Consider the following 12,034-nt stretch of genomic DNA (forward strand, 5'->3'; position numbering starts at 1 on the left):
TTTAAAACCCTTTTTAATGTAGGCCAGTCAGTTCTAATATAGTGTGTGATAAAAGAGGTCACTTTTGTTTACATACACATAACACTTTATAACACTGAAATAATTCATTTATTTTTTACAATTATTCAAAGTAATTTTTCAATTAATCTTGAGCACGCCCATGGAGTGGTCGGAGCTACCAGTTAAAATTATGCTAATTACTCTCTCGTTCATAAAAATAAACTATAGTGTCATGTGACGTCACGGGCTATGACGCGGATAACGTGCAACGGTAAGTAAATTAGATGAAGTATAGTTCTAGTTTGGCAATTTATTTGTTGGGAAAGCTCAAGTTTTGTAATATATTTTTTATCGATCACCAAATTTGAAGCCAATTTTTTGGGATCAACAAAATTATCAAAAGAAATAAAAACTAAATTTTTAACATAATAAATTTCTTGCATGGAAGGGCCGGTCTTTTCATTTCCAGATAAATATTGTCCTATCTGACACATAGTTATCTGAAGGATAGACATTTATTTATAAAATAAAATGTACCCGTCTATTCACGTCAAATTATGTTGTGGTTACTTATCTGTAGTACTGAAAGAGCTGAGGGAGACCTATGTCCAGCAGTGGACGCAGGCTATTGAAGATGATGAGTCCGGGTCACTATCTGAGTTTGCATGAAAAGGGTCTTCAGTATCAACTTCAAAATTTTCGTGAACTATATTCATTCTTTCCTTTTCTGATAACAAAAAACGATGCATCGTACATTATAAATCTTTACTTATTTATAATAAAACAAACCTATAGGCGCTTAGATATTAGCAACTATAACTTCTCTGGTCGTAGGTTCCTCACAAATTGTTTCTAAAAAAAGATATAAATAATTCGTGTTTCTCTACATATAAAAAATATACTAACCTCTAGAACAATACGCTTGTTGAGAATCTGTTTCTCGCTTATTAGCTGTCGTTACTGAATTTACTATACATTGACCTCTTGAGTACATCCTGGATAGTTATTTAAATTTTTGCAAATGGACCGTCTATTTATACGTAATATTTTTGATAGCAATTTATACGCTGTACAACTTTTATACATAAACGCTGTTATTCATGTATGCGTACTCTACTAACCTCAAAATGCGAAAACTGTATTAAGTTACGAGACAATGACGTTTTCGTTCGGAATGGAACTTAAGATAGGCTAGTTTTCGTTGGAAAATGTAAATATATAATAAGTTAGTACAATATCGAAGTGCAAAATTGGTTGCCTAAACATGGTAAAATAAACTTGCAACTTTGTTCATTTAAACATAATACTATCACGGTAATCTAATTCTTCAGGGGTGTAACACAAAAACGCCAAAAATTGAGTTAGTACAGTCTTCGCTGGACGAGTGTCGATTTATTGCATGTAAACGAATTTAAATGGTGAGAAGCAATATAGTACAGCTTGTTACATCTGCTTTTGTGTAAGTGTGACCTAGACATACGTTAATGTTTATATGAGTGTATGCATGTATTGTATGTATAAATGTTTACAAAAATTTTTCGCAAAAGAATAATATTTCACGAAGGAGATGACTGGTTCTGTTTCTCAGAATAAAAACAGTTTTATTAAATACCTTATTACAGGAATTACAGGAAAACAGCGCAGAGTTTATAGCTTTTTCACATTCCTTTACTGCGGTGAAAACATCAGCCCCCGTTGATACAGTGGATGCTCTCAATGAGCATATTAAATGATGCTACTCTTAAGTTCAAGTTTGACTTGAAAATAAAAACATTTGTCCAAATATTTTGGGATGGACTACCGTAGAGAGATGTGGCGCATCATATGGTTGCCGTAAAGTTGGGCTGTATTGCAACACCACTTACGCCTGAATGTGCTGGTCAAAACAATTAGAATTGTACTCCAATAATGGATCTCAAAGAGAAACTTGTCGTTTATGGGCTCCACTACATTTGTTAAAATGTCCTGCTGGTAATTTCTTGCAGCTTAATTTAGAATATCAATCTTTTTACTTACCAGTAGCGCCATCATGTTACCATGGTTCTTCTAATTAATTATTTATGCAACGTATTTACAAAATCATTATTCGTTTTTAACAGTTTCCTTAAAAAGATAATTTTAAATTAAATATTCTAGCAAGTTATCGTCTGTTATTCGATACGACTCACGTGTCTATGTAAATGAAATAAAATTTGATTATAATTTTGCATATAAAACACTTATATGCAGACACATAAAAATGTAAAAGTATATATGCCTCAAGCATAACCAAACAGTTGTTCTATTAAAATTAACACAATAATAATACATAGATGAAAACAAAAATAGTTATCAATATTTTGGTTAAGTTTATAAGTTTCGTTTATGTTATTTCGTTTTTAATTAATTTTATCATAGTTAACAAATAATCAACTGTGCTGAATCTGTAAATCGTATTTCATCATCATAATCAACAGCTGTTTCATCCAATGTAAGCCTCTCTTCCTTGTGTTGTAAGCCTCCCCTAAATGTGTTTAGCTGTCCAATTAATTTCTTCTTCTTCTAGTTCCATGACCGTTATCGATTGTTGGATATCATGTTGGCTACCATATTAGCTATCTTTACTTTATTGATAGCAGCTCTAAATAACGATGTAGTTGATTTTCCATATCATTGCCTTAGATTTTTCAGCCAATGATGTTCCTCTTCTACCAGGACCACGATTACTTTGGATCTTTCCCTGAATGATCAGATGTAAAAGATCATATTTTTCAGGGTGTCTCATAATGTGACCGAAGCATTCCAGCTTGCGTTTCTTTATTATATTGACCAGTTGTGTTGTTTGGTTCAAGCCGTCTAAGGACCTCCTCATTTCTAACTCTGTCGACCCAGCTTATTTAGTCGTCTGTATACCCACATCTCAAAGGCTGTCAAGCGTCTAAGGATAGCCTCAGTTAGAGTCCACGCTTCCACTTCATACAGCACGACAGGAAAGATGTAGCAAGATGTCATTCGAACTCTAAGGTCAATGCTAAGATCGTGACTGCAAAGTACGTTTCTCATGTTTACAATGGCAGCTCGGGCTTGTTCTATTTGGCTTTTAATTTCTGCAGTTGGATCCCAGCTCTCATTGATATTACTGCCGAGATACACGAGTTTCTCTACTCTGTCCAGTGTGGCATCTCCGACTTTTTTACCGTCATCCTGTATATAATTTTGTTTACTAACTGTCATTTATTTAGTTTTCTTAACGTTGAGTTTTAATCCATACTGATCAAAAGTCTGTTTTATTTTGTTCATTAGATTTTGAAGGTCTTCTCCACAATTATCAAGCACTAAGGTATCGTTGGCATATCTAATATTGTTGACGGTTACTCCATTCACAATAATACCTTCGTTTGTCTCCATTAAAGCTTCCTTAAATATTTCCTCCGAATAAAAGTTAAAAATTAAAGGCGACAATAAGAACTTCCTGGGGAATCAGTATTCCAGGTAACATTTAGTTTCAGTCAGTCTGTTTGATGTTGATTACCGGATCGTCGTTTTGTGTCGAAACATTTCAATGTACGCAGGCACGACGTGTTTTTGGAATTCACTTCTTGAAACCGCTCGAGTAGTCAACAAGAAGCACATGTGGAAACAGCGATATTTTGCTTGTTTATATTGTGTGTATCATGGAAGTTGACGCAGAAAAATTAATTGTACTGATTGAGGCCAGATTCTTTTCTCATTTATAGGATGCACCCAAAATTGTCTTTTATTTTGTGTTTCTTCGTCCTGTAGAAGGAACCACTGCCAGAAAACTAGTGCAATTTCGTCGTTATCTGTCGACATCTTTAATAAACTTGATTGCAGTATGGTTTGTGCAAACATTTTGTTTCTCTTGAAAACAAAATGTTTCTTGTGGAAACAAAAACGTTTTCGTTCCAAACAAAAACGTTTTTGCCTAAAACAGTTTTGCTCTTTCTGTGTGCGGCCATCCTAAAATGTACCAACAATATTATTATTTGACTTCTACTTAAGATTAATGTTGTCATCACAAGAATTGTGAAGTTATCACAATTAAAAATGTTAAAGAGATCAGAAAATTTCTGTCTGGGGCTCAGAATACTGTTAATTGTACCTAGAATAATACTATTTCACTTATACAGTAGAACTCCAATTATCCGGATTAATTGGGACCGGACCCGATCCGGATAATCAAAAATCCGGATAATTGGATTTTCCTCGAAAAATACATTTTCCGGGAAAGAAACGTAATTACAGCAAAATACAATGGAGAACATATACGGTATTTATAATGAAAAACAACACAGTACACACAACAATATGTAAATGACAAAGTTTACATTACGTAATATTGACACACAATACTGAATCACAGTAAAATGAATTATGTTTTTAACATATCAGGCAGACTCAGTTGTTTTGCTGACTTGAATCGTTTCCGCACCGCCAAGTCTTGCATTCTTTTGACGGTGAGGAGTTGCAGGTGGTCACACTCTGGTTGCCGCTCCATCCATTTAAGCGCGGTGTCTAGCCCTACCGATGCCTCACTCGCAGTCGGCCCCTCGTCTAGCTCGGTAGCGAAGTCCTCGTCTTCCGGTTCTGGGTCGTCACTTCCAGCTGTCACAACACTTTGGACGAGTTCATTATCATCGAGAATCTGGAATCCGGGATCCGTAGAATCACTTAACAACCACTCCTTTACATCCTCTGCACTGCACTCGGAACATCCGGGTAAGTTTACGATGATATCTCTGATTTCTTTAACCGTTATCTCGTCATTTTCCTCCTCTCTCTCTTCCTCTTCTTTTTGGCGCTGCTTCTCTTTCTGTGGCTCCTCCTTTTTTGAAATTTCTTTTAACTTATTGCAAGCCCTTCTCAATGTTGCTGCCGTAACCATACTCCACGCTTCCGCTACCATATACGAGCAATCTTTTAAATTGATTTTTTTGCGATGAGCGACAATGCCTTCTTCATTTTCATTTTCCATCAACAGTTTCCTAATCAATTGCCTCCTGTAATGAAGCTTCATTTTTTCTATAACCAACTGATCCATCGGCTGCAACAAACTCGTTACGTTTAGTGGCAAAAACATTGCTCGAAATCTGCCATCTTCTATTTCTGGCAGGTTTTCAGGGGGTGGGTGGGTGCATTATCAAGAAGTAACAGCACCTTGCTGCCTTCTTTTCCCAATGTTTTTTGATGTTTTTTGACTTCAGGTATGAACACTTTATCAAACCACTCTGTAAATAAAGTAGCAGTCATCCAAGCCTTTTTTTGGTTTTTATAGACCACGGGAAGTTATTTTAGATTCTTGAATGCTCCGTGATTTTTAGGTTTCACTATAATGAGTGGGGGTAATCTATTATTTCCGGTTGCGTTAGCACAATTCAGGGTAGTCACGCGCTCTTTGCTTAATTTGTGACCAGGAGCACTTGATTCTCTTTTGAAAGCCACTGTAGTTTTTGGCAAGGCTTTTCAGTTTAGGCCCGTTTCATCAGCATTGTATACAAACTCAGGGTCATAGGAATCTGATTCAACTATAAAAGTTTCAATGAAGTTTTCAGCAGCTTTAGGGTCAGCTGAAAGCTTCTCTAAACTTAAGTCCAACTCCCGTATTCCGTGCCTGGCTTTAAAATTTCGTAGCCACTAATTACTTGCTTTAAATGAACCCACACTGTCCATTTTCTCGGCAAAAAGCATAGCTTTTTCCCAAATAAGAGGGCCTGAAAGAGGATTCCCCAATGGTCGCTGCTGCAAGAACCACTTAAACACCACTTCTTCCAGTTCTTTATTTTCAGCTATTTTCATACTCTTTCTCGATGAACTTTCGTCTTCATTCTCGAGGACTCGAGTTCCTGCGTACATATTTATTTCTCTCAGGACGTGGCGCCTATACAAACTTGATTTTTTCTTTTTCTCAATCTGATCCGGATAATTGGCGATCCGGATAATTGGAGTTCTACTGTACTTAAGATTCATGGTGTCATCATAAGCACTGTGAGGTTATCACAATTAAAAAAATTAAATAGATCAGATCGGATAGCCAAGCGGGCTGGGCGGCTGGCTTCTCCTTCGCTTCACTGCGAGAGATGTCAGTTCAATCCCCAGCTCGGTGTACAGAAAACAAAAAGGCTAACGCAGCACTTTAAAATTCTAAATGAATCTGCGGCTTAGTCTAGAATATGCTGGTATCTGATCGGCCTATGGTGGAGCAGTACGGCAAGAGATAAGGGCTTGCGGCTTGGTGATACTCCTCCATAGATCCCTACCGGAAGGGTGTGTGCCGCCTAAATACCGGGTATATATATATAAATAGATCAGATCAAAAAATTATTGTCTGGAGGCTCAGGAGACTAAAGAAAGCTCTAAAGGAACCCCTTGACACAGTGACGTGAAAATCTGGTGAGTTTAATATTAATTTTTGTATATATATATATATATATATATGTATATATATATATATATATATATATATATATATATATATATATATATATATATATATATATACTTAGGGATTCTACAGTATTCATTGCCTTCCCTCGCTCAACCGTTTCCATCTCTCTGTGTTGTTCCATTCTCCATCGTTTAGTCCTCTCTTACTCATGGCGTCGTCTACATCGTTCCTCCAGGATTTTCGGGGTCGTCCTCTTTTCCTCCTTCCTATGGGGCTCCATTCGGTTATTCTCTTGATCCATCTGCTGTCGCTAGCTCTTCTTACATGTCCATACCACTTTAGTCTTTTTTGTTCTATATATGTTACTATGTCTGTTTCTATTAAAGTTCTTTGCTTTATTTCGTCATTACTTCTCCTATCCATTCTTGTTACTCTGCAGCATCTTCGCAGGCATTCCATCTCTGTTGCTATTATCTTACTGCTAATTTTTGTAATAATAATAATATTAGTTTCAGATTTATTCTTAAAAATATCAGGGACATCTCATGTTGATAGAAAGGAGAATATTAATATAAAATGTGATTTACATGAGCAGTAATACAATATCGATGGTAAATACAGCTAGCAGTATTACAAAGAATTGGTAAAACTTTTAAAATTCACATCATGTAATCGTATTAGAAAGATTACAATCAATTACTTAATCCATGAAAAATCTGATTTAAACAAGTATATTTGAATTATATTAACATTAGTAAAAATACCATTGACAGGTAAAAATATCACATAATTATTACAAAATCAATTAATAATTAATTGTTTCAAAAGCACTAAAAGTGCATACGGGCAAATTGACGATTTACGGCAGGTCTTAGGTATTAATTGCCAGTCGCCATTGTGGCATTCCAACAAGCTGATTGTAGAAGAGCAGGCGTAGAAACAAACTAAAAAGCTTGGAGAAAGAACAGGTGGAGAGAGATGACAGGTGCCGTGAAAATTAAAAATTGGTAATATATACTGTCCTACAATATGGATGTATACAATTGAAGATATTTAACAATTTCCTGATTTTAAATTAGTAATTTTTATTTTATAGCAGATAAAAAGGAAAGTTATATTATTTGATTTAATTGTTTATAATATTATTGTTGCACAACAAGAAAGAAACTAGGACATTTACGCCAACAAAATGTAAGGGAATCGGTAAACACCCACTCCGTTCATAAAGAAATTATTGATTATATATAAAGAAATGTAATCAAACTAGTGATTCTGTAAATTCACTAGAATATTTACAAGTTAAAGACCGTGACACACATTACATAAAGCGTGAAACAATACATTAATCTAAGTAGTGTACTCATCCAAACAACAAAAAGAGTAGGTTTTTCTTAATTTTCTCCGGTTTGAGGAAAAGTGACTATTCTCAGTGTTAAGAACATTCTAATAAGAAAGAATGAAAGTATGATTTCAATCAATGCTAGGTAGACAAGTCGATCAGACATCAGCGTATTAAAGTAACAGATTGATTTAATAGACCAAAGAACATCGAAGCCACAGGCAATATTAACATAAACTTTTCTTACATTCAACTCCAGGCATAGAACAAGTATTTATGATGAACAGTTTTGAAATATACTCAGGCCTAAAAGATCACTTGGGAGAAATAATAAAAAAAGCTGCGGTAAAAGTACTGACGCCAGTCTGTTATCTCGCACGACAACTAAATCTCGCTGGAGTTCTAGATAATATGAAATGTAAATGTTACGTGTCCGGAAAACGCGAGAAGGTTTCGCAAACTTTATATGATTTTTTTTTTAATTAAACTGAAATAAAATTGTGAAAAATCTTTTTAAAATAACAGCTGTGCCACCGATAAGACGTCTTGCATACAAGCATCGTTGTTGCTCTTACTGTTGGTAGATTTAAATTTTTGTCTTCTTGAATTTTGTTATTATATCAGGTTAACTCTTTATAAACGTCTTGTTCAGATTGCAGTTGAAAATTCTACCCCAAAAATTTGACCGAAATCTGAAGTAATATTAAAAAATCATTGTTTTTTGTAGTGAATAGTGCATAATAAGGCACTAACAATTGCAAGTAAGTCTTAATTAAAACACTATTCTAACAATTTTATATATTTGTTTGTTAACTATGAGGTAAACTAAAGCATTAGCCTTCTAACCTGTCCACAATTGCTATATGATTTATTCCTGCACAGTAAAAAGTTACCTTAGAACGGGATGACTTTGTTAATTTTTCCGTATTTTCTAGCGTAACTTTTGAATGGGCCATCCCAAAAATGTGGAAAAGTTACCATTGGGATGCATTTTATGTTTATTTAATTTAAATTGATAGTATATAATATGTTTTTAAATTAAGGATTTTCTCAAAAAAAAATAAAAAAGTGTATATCAAAGTCATGATGACCCCATTGATGTGGGGTCACTTTGATACCCCATTTTGACAACCCATTTATTAATCGATTAAGCCAATTTTTAGATGTTTTAATTTTAATTTGGGGGGTGACTTTGATAGCTGCTACAGACACAATAATTAGTATATAATAAATGATTCTAGAAGTAACTAATACTTTATTAAGGTAAAAAACATTTTATCAAATTAGTAAAACAATAAAAAATAGTAAAAAAAAGTCAAAAGAATATATTATGAAAGGCATACACAATAAGTTATTTTTCTTTAACATCAACTCTGCCAGGAAATATGTATTTCGTTGCTGTTTCATTTGTTTCAACCCATGGGGTCTTCAGAATTGCTAAAATATCAGCGAAAGGAGCATTCAAAACGTCGGTCTCCACAACTTTAAAATGTTTATGGGTTTTATCAAGTGATTTAAGTCCAATGAGTTTTTATTCGTTAAAACGTAATTTCTCTTGTATCCTTCCGGCATAAACGTAATTTATACATTTTTGTTTACCTGACATAATAATTTTTACAAGCACATAAGTTCCAACATTCAATTCAGCAAGAGATAGTTTTGTAGTCATCTCATCTTCATATAATTGGTTCTGGTTCTCCACAGAATCTCCATTTTTAATTTCATTTTCGCTTTCACTGGTATAGCTGTTTAATTCGCTATCGGAGGAGCTGTCATCCGCCGTTACATGTCGACTGTAGATACTTTTACCGGGTTGGATATTAAGTTTCTTTCTTTTTTTGGCCTTTAGTAACTTCTATCTCGGACTTTATTCATCAAATAGTCTGTGAGACTGTCATTATACAGAGGTTCTACATAATCAACACCATGGTTGATTGGTGCAATTTTACTCACTTTATTTCGATCGAAAGGAACCATGCCACAAGCCTCGAACCCATTTTTCAAAACTCTCCTAATTGCACTTTCTTCACAGTTTCCACGTTTGTGCTCAGTTTTTGCTATTATCTGATCCATTAATTCCAAACATTTTTTTAATAACGACGGAAATTGATCTTTAGGTACACCAGTAATCTTTGGGTGTCGCAATTTAAATTCCGTCATAATCTTTCGTCAAGAAACTTTCATGGCTTTTAAAAAGGATACTACCAAAAGCTGGCATATGTGTGTTGAATTACTGGAAAGGCATGCAAATTCAATATTGTGCAATTTACACAGTTGTAATACATGATCTGAAAAGTGACGCGCCAAGTTGTCACCGATCATAACTGTTTTACCTTCCAGCCGTCTTGCGTGTGGTAATAATATGGTCTAAATCCAGTCTGTAAAACAAGTTTTTGTTCAGTTTTATCTAGCTCCTCTTGCGTAACATCTACTACAACAAGGAGAGCACCGTGGGCCCCCTAATTTACAGGCATCCCACATATGTTCGCTGCGATATATTACATAAGGAGGGAGTAGTGTGTCATCAGCAGCACCGCACATCATTATTGATGTGGCGGCTTTACTATGATTAGTGATTTGCTCTGGGTATTTGGTTCCTCTTCTATATAGCAATCTTTTTTTCCCGGATCATCACTAACGTCGGTTTTATCATAATTGAAAACGTGCGATTAAAGGCAGTTTGAGAGAGTTGTTCTTAAATTATTTAAATATGATTCTATCGTTTCTTTTGTGACACCTGCCCTAGCTCTAGTAATGTTAGACGCAAGTCGTTCAGAGATTTGCTGACTATGCCTCTCTAAAAAATAGGTTATCCAGTCGTTACCAGGACTTACCCCGTTTTTAAATTTAGAAATAAGTTTTCCAGTTCCTTCTAAATAACTCTTAGTGAAAAGTTGTACATCTAACGTCGATAATGGAAATCCTCAATCGGCACATTTGACAATGCAGGACACGATTAATTTTTCCTCAAGCGCCGATAACGCAGTTTGGCCCCCTGGTTTCTTCCCATGCTTCCCTTTGTATTTATTATATAAAGTACCATACGGAATTTTGAATCTTTCTGAAGCGGCTTTAACGGACAAGTTTGCGTTTACTATTTGAAGCAAAGCATGTTCAAGAGTTTCGTCAGAGAAGTTCTTGTATCTACTTGATCAAAGTCACTCTACATTTTAGATACACAATCTAAAATCTTCAAATTAAAACAAAAACTTCAACAGTGCATTTATAAGAGTGTGCTTTTGATATTCGCCACAAACGCCTTTGAAATTAAGTTCAGACAACCACCATAACGGATGAAACATTTGGGTTGCATACTCTCTTGAAACAAAATATTCATGTTCTATCAAAGTCACCTCATAGAATTAAAGTCACCCCATTCTACGGTAAACCAAAATAGTATAGCTAATCTAAATCATATATTCTTCAACTGTCACTTACATATGACATATGAAGATATTACAAAAATTTTTAAATTGATTACGGTATTTCTGCAAAAAATTAAATTAAAGGTGTGAATGAAAAATTTGATCGTATGAATGAATATTTCCTGAGCGTGAAAGCTGTCCTTCCAGTACAATATATAATTAATAAATACCAATATTTGTATGTAATTACGAGGCTTAAGGTTCTAAACCTAGACTAATTTACAAAAAAAAAAAAATAGTTTTAAACCAGAATTTATAAACAATTATTAATAAATACGGGTGATAAAGTTATATTGTTGGACTACATTAACAAACGTAAAAGATGTAAAAAAAACCGACCAAGACGGGATTACGATGCATTACTTGTGGAAATATCTCATATGCAAGCTGTGTTACTAATAATAACAAAGATGTAATTAAGACAGTTTAACAGACTATTAATTGTTGTTGGTACATCGAAAACGAAAGAGTGACTCACGAATGTATTAATAGGTATGCACATTGTTAGATGAACAGCGAGCATATTAAGCATTGTGATTGTTGATAAGTGATTTTTTAAACTATTGTTCTCGTTGGTCTTAGTAAATAACACTTATTCTTTAACTTAAAGTGATTAATTTTCCGTTTTGTAATCAAAAAGCTAACAAAACTAGATAATAAAAAGCTGATCTTTCACTAAGACTTAATGAAGACCACGTTGCTCAGTTTTGGAGCTTCATTGGGGATGGGTAAAGATATAAATTAATCTAAAATAACAGGTATATAAACTACCTATAGATAAATGATATATAGACAATAATTAGATAACAGTTTGACAAAAGAAAAACAAGTACAGCTGAACTACAAAATAAAATGAGCGCCAATAAGTTTTAACCTGGAACTCAA

The 12,034-nt window shown here is 34.4% G+C and overlaps 1 protein-coding gene across 6 annotated transcripts in view; it reads left to right on the forward strand.

Moving 5' to 3' along the window:
• The window catches only part of LOC140445278 (octopamine receptor beta-2R-like), a 1,072,317-nt gene that overhangs the window by 238,543 nt on the left and 821,740 nt on the right, over positions 1–12,034 (forward strand). The window contains exon 1 of one of the 6 annotated variants that reach the window (XM_072537204.1): positions 4,665–4,719. The exons of the other annotated variants lie outside the window; for them this stretch is intronic. The gene's annotated coding sequence lies outside the window, so the exon portion shown is untranslated. Of the gene's footprint in view, positions 1–4,664; positions 4,720–12,034 lie in introns of those variants that run through there. 6 annotated transcript variants of the gene reach the window in all.

Source organism: Diabrotica undecimpunctata, chromosome 7, assembly GCF_040954645.1.
Source record: "Diabrotica undecimpunctata isolate CICGRU chromosome 7, icDiaUnde3, whole genome shotgun sequence".
Taxonomy (NCBI): Eukaryota; Metazoa; Arthropoda; class Insecta; order Coleoptera; family Chrysomelidae; genus Diabrotica; species Diabrotica undecimpunctata.